We start from the raw sequence: 6,000 nt of genomic DNA, 5'->3' as shown, positions 1-6,000 counted from the left end.
AAGGGACCAGCCCTGTGAACATCTTGACTTTAGGTCAATGATCTGTTAAGTTTTGTTGGAACAGAGCATGGGCACATAAAGAATTTATTTATTTATTTATCTAGCTATCTATTTATTTATTTATTTTTGAGAGAGGGGAGAGGGCAGACAGGAAGACACCGAGCACAAAGCTGGACATGGGCCCTATCCCACAACTCCGAGATCAGGTTGTAAACCAAAATCAAGACTGAACTACCTAGGCACCCCGACACAAAAAATTTAAAGAGCTGTAAGATTTGTTCAGCTCTGATGAAAGAAATATGAGAAACTGAATGAATCGGATGATATTTCTAGGAAGGTTGTAATTATACCTAGAAGGCTGACTCTAGAAGAGTGAGAAAATGGAAACAGAGCAATTATAGAAGAAATAGAAAAACTTGTTAAAGAACAGCAACCCTCCTTGCCATCCATGAGACTGGATGATATATTGGAGAGGAAGTCTACCATGCCTTTATCAAAGGCATAATACCAGTGCCATTTAAATAGAATGGTGCAGAGTGTAGAAAAAGAAGGATCAGTTTCAAAAATTTTAAAAGATGCTAGCAAAACTTGGCAAAGATTGCACAAAGGATTGATTAGTCTCACAAATAGATACCAGTGTAAAGATCCTTTATTATTTTTATTATTTTATTTTATTTTTTTTTACTGTCCCCTAAAAATCCTTTAAATATTAGTAGAATCCGAAGTTCATTAAAGAATAATGTACCACAATCAGGATGTGGTTATTTCCTCCCCTTCCTTGAAAGCAAAGATAATTCCTTTTATAAATCACCATATAAATCAAATGAAAAAATCTCATTTTGAAAAATCATTTGTTAAAATTCAACATCCATTCTTGATAGAGGAAATACATGGCTGTTTGCTTTAACCTGATAAAGTCTGTGTGTGTGTGTGTGTCTATGTGTGTGTGTGTGGTGTGTTTCCAAAAGCCTGCACCATGATTACTGAGCAAACACTGGACACATCATCATTAACCAGAATAAAATAATGATAATCACCGGGAAGAAGGACTTCAGCCGGTAAAGTGTTGCCTGTGTTGAGTCTTAAAAGATAACTCCTTATTTACCAAAATAATAGGTGAAAGGCTGTTCAAAACAGAGGGGCTAAGTATCACAAAGGCATAGCAGTGTGAAAAAAGAAAGAGAGGAACTATTATCTAAATGATTGGATTTAAGCAAAGTTACAATTGGGCATATAAACTCTGAAAATATATTCCCTGAAAACCTTTGTTTACTTCAGTATCCTTGAGCTGCAGTTAATCCATGGGTTAGTTTTGAGGTCAGTGCACAAGGTGAAAGTAACGCTTAGTTAAAAGTATCCCTGAAGGGATGCCTGGGTGGCTCAGTGGGTTAAGCCGCTGCCTTCGGGTCAGGTTATGATCCCAGGGTCCCGGGACTGAGTCCTGCATTGGGCTCTTTGCTTGGCAGAGAGCCTGCTTCTCTCTCCACCTCTGCCTGCCTGTGTCCTCTCTCTCTCTCTTTCTGACAAATAAATAAATAAAATCTTAAAAAAAGTATCCCTGAAAACCCTTTAAATTTTCTATGAAGAACAGAATAAAGGCATACTATCTTCATAAATCATCAGAGCTTTTTTCCAGAGATGAAATAGATTTGTTATTTTTTCATTTGAGTACCAGGTGACATACATTGAGTTAGATTTTTTTGGAAGCTCTGTTTTATTAAAAATGCATGTCTCTAGGGCGCCTGGGTGGCTCAGTGGGTTAAGCTGCTGCCTTCGGCTTGGGTCATGATCTCAGGGTCCTGGGATCGAGTTCCGCATCGGGCTCTCTGCTCGGCAGGGAGCCTGCTTCCTCCTCTCTCTCTCTCTCTGCCTGCCTCTCTGCCTACTTGTGATCTCTCTCTGTCAAATAAATAAATAAAATCTTTAAAAAAAAATGCATGTCTTTAAACCATTTGAAATCCTACCCAGTGCTGAATAGGTATTGTTGAGTTTGCATGAATTAATCGTATATTAGACTGTGCTACTTACTCTGTAGCTGTTGTACAGAAAGATTGTAGTAGATACTTGTTTTCCTTTCTCACGTTTTTGTTTATAAAAATTTAGTATTATGTTTTTACAATAGGATTCTTTTTTTGGGGGGAATCCTTTTCCCAGCCTGAGTTACTTAGGGATTAAGGAGGGTTTCTACCTTCCTTTTGGCAAGGATAAGGTCCATAACTCCAGACCTGACCAGAAAGCACAGTACAGTCTTTTGAACACAGTTTGAACCAATGCTCAGGAGTAGGTAAATAGTCTAACATGGCCCAATTAAAGTGAATCTGTGGTGGCTATGAGAAGAGGAAAGAGTGCTGGACAGTGGCCACCATGTGATGAGAAGGACTGTGGCTTGTGTGTTGTGATGTGGTAGAAGGAGGCTGGTCAGTAATTGGTTGAAAAGTTCTGTACTACATGTGGATAGGTGTGGCTTATTCTCCTGTGAGGTGCGTTTTCTATATTCCTAAACGGGTTGTTCTGCTGGGTATAGTCTCTGCATTCACCTAACCCCAACCCTGGTTGACAAGCTGAGGAAGGCCCTGCTTATTGTGGGAAGTAAAGACTTCCTTCTACTGTTGTCTGTGGCTGCTTTCCTTCTACAAAGGTAGAGTTGTGACAGGGAACATACGGTTCACAAAGCTTAAAGTATTATCTGGTCCTTCATAGAAAAAGTTTGCCAACTCTTGACTTAGTTCTTTTCAGCAGATGAAAATCACGCATGAACAAAAGCAAAATTCATGCTATGTTCACGTTGTTCCTTAATATATCAATCACTTTGGAATAAACTTGTATTTTCAAAACAAATGTTATAGCAAAACCATATCTGAAACCTAAGATTTTATAATAAATATGAAGATTTATTTATTTTAGAGAGAAGGTTGGGGGAGGGGCATAAGAAGAGGGAGATGGGGGAAGAGCAGTATCCTCACTGAGTGGGGAGCCTCCACACCACACGGGGCCTGATCCCAGGACCCTGAGATCATGGCTTTAGCTGAAATTAGGAGTCAGATGCTTAACTGACTGAGCCACCCAGACGCCCCTGAAACTCAAGATTATAGCCATCATCTGGACAGCAGGACAAAGTGAACAAGTGAAGACGCTTTTCCTGATAACATTTGAACCTGCTGAATCTGTGGTTGAAGTGAGGCCATCCTTAAGTAATTTCAGTTATCTGAGTCAGTAAATTTCTTTTGTTTAGTCCATTTTGATTTATGTTTTCTACCATTTGTAATAGAATTCTTAAAAAAGACTTTTTAAGGGTAGTTTTAGATTTACCAAAAGGTTACACACAGTACAGAGTTCCCATGGACCCTACATCCAGTTCCCCTTTTGTTAACATCTTACATTTAATGGTATGTTTGTTACATGTAATGAACTAATATTGATACATAATATGGTCCATACTTTATTTGAATCTTTAGTTTCTATGTAACTTTTTTTTTCCTGTTCCAGGATACCAGATTACCGTTAGTCATCATTTTTCCATGGGCTCTTTTTGGTTGTGACAGTTTCTCAGACTTCCCATGGTTTTGGTGACCTCGACAGTTTTGATTAGTACTAGTAGGTTATTTTGTAAAAGTCCCTCGATTTGAGTTTGTCTGACTTTTTTCTCATGGTTAGACTGGGGTTATGGGTTTTAGGGATGAGTACTACTGCAGTCTTCTTTTAAAAATTGCTTCTTGAGCAACAGGCATGGACAAGATAAGATAAACAAGAGGTAGGTTGTTTTTATCTTAAAGATTTTTGTAATTTATATTTAAAAAAGTCATTAGTACACACCTCCCTCCAGCCCCAAACTAGAGTATATGGTGTCCTTCCCCATCTCTTCCTGTCCTCGTTTACCACCTCAGTTGATCATCCCTGTCGTGTCATGTAATCTTTGATATTTTGGCTCTTACAGGGCACTGTATCTAATTGAAATAGATGTTTTTTTTTAAATGGCTTATGTAACATTATGAAAATGTTATACTAGTAAAAAATGTTATCTACAACACAGAAATTTTATTGAAGAAAAGGGAAGCTGTTAAATTTTCAGGAGATTTTAGTCTAATATTTATTTATTTATTTATTTATTTTTTAAGATTTTATTTATTTATTTGACAGAGAGAGATTACAAGGAGGCAGAGAGGCAGGCAGAGAGAGAGGAGGAAGCAGGCTCCCTGCTGAGCAGAGATCCCGATGCGGGACTCAATCCCAGGACCCTGAGATCATGACCTGAGCCAAAGGCAGCGGCTTAACCCACTGAGCCACCCAGGCGCCCCTAATATTTATGTTTTAATACAGTGCAGCATTCACTTAATGCAGCTGAGATAGAGTGCGTTATTTTCGACATGTCCTGCAAAGTGTTATTTAGTTAGGGTTGTAAGTGTGCTGGGATGACATCTTGGACTCTTGTATCAGTTACTTTTCTCCGTTGTTGTTACAGCATCTGCCAACTACAAGAAATTTCAGTATATTATTAGATACTGTCATTTGCCTTTAGCAAGTAGTTCTGACAAATGAAAGATTAAAATTGAGCTGCTATAGGTAGTAAACCACATCCTTTGTGTCAGATGAAATACCTCCTGGGGTGTTTATCTGGTTTGACTGAAGCAGTGATTTTGTCCATTTTCTGTGAAATATGAATTTTGTTGAGCATAACAGCATGTTAGTGCCTGAGGGGCATCTCTTGATTACCCTGTATCTCAATTTATGTCATTTAAATTTCAAATAGTAGAACTATCAAGTGAGTTAAAACATTTGAGGCTTAGATAAATAAAAATTCATGGATTCTTTTAAGTGTACTATATTTTATTTGAAATGTACTGTTATGAAATATAAACCTTTGATAGGGTTTGGAGAATAAAATAAGACATTATATATATTTTGGGGGACAACTAGAGAAAGAAAGACCAAATAAAAATACAGTTTGAGATCCAAATTAATCATATCTGGTAGTCCAAATAAGGTTTCTTTATAGGTAAAATGGATAGTTTTTTAGCCCTGAAATTAAACCTTTGTTGCCTTTTTTTTTTTTTTAAGGTTTTACTTATTTATTTGAGACAGTGATGGAGAACAGGTGAGCATGTGAGTGGGGAGAGGGAGAAGCAGGCTCCCCACTGAGCCGGGACCCTGATGCAGGCAGGCTCTGTCCCAGGACCCTGGGATCATGACCTGTGCTGAAGGCAGATGCTCAACTGACCTAGCCACCTAGGCCCCCTCACCCCCTTTTTTGCCTTATAAGTATTCTGGATCATGCATCTATAAGGACACAAGAATATAACATGATAGGAACTTTCCTAGAGCATTTTGTACAAGCGTACCTTGCTCTAATTATCAACTATAGTGTTTACAGTGGTAGTATGTTGCATATACTATAGTAGCTATAATGTACCAGTTGTGGTAGATTCATGCAGCATTTAAATAAGAACTGTTAATGGAGAAATAGGTATAAATTAAGGTAAGTTAAGTGGTATGGTTAGTAACAGTGTAAATGTTATTGGTACACCTTTATTGTGAATAATTCCTCCCAGTAGACCCAAGAATTTCAAAATAAAGAAGTCAGAAGGTGGTGACTTTCTTGCAGATTTCTGGAGCTCCGAGCCAAGAAAATAAAACTTGCTATGTGTGTGTATTATAAACCCCATGATTTTGCTTTGCTTTACTACAATGAGGGCCTTATTTGCTAATGAGGCAACCAGTGAGAGGGTGTAGTTGATGGCTACATTGCTAGCACCGTTCATTCAGCCTCTTAGTAATCACAACTGATGTACAGCACTTCATATTTGAATTGATCAGTTTGAATTAATTGTAAGTTATAGGGTTAGCAATGGCTATTTATGCAATTTTAATACTCTTCATTTAGGAATGCTGTTTCTTTTGCTTGGATCACCAGTCATTTCAGAAAGAAAACCTATATATCATTTTGGGAGTGTCTAATTTCTGTGCTTATTTCTTTCTTATGTAAATACCTGATCATTAAGCAAC

This window comes from Neovison vison, chromosome 7, assembly GCF_020171115.1.
Source record: "Neovison vison isolate M4711 chromosome 7, ASM_NN_V1, whole genome shotgun sequence".
Classification (NCBI taxonomy): Eukaryota; Metazoa; Chordata; class Mammalia; order Carnivora; family Mustelidae; genus Neogale; species Neogale vison.
Note: the sequence above shows the minus strand (reverse complement) of the source record.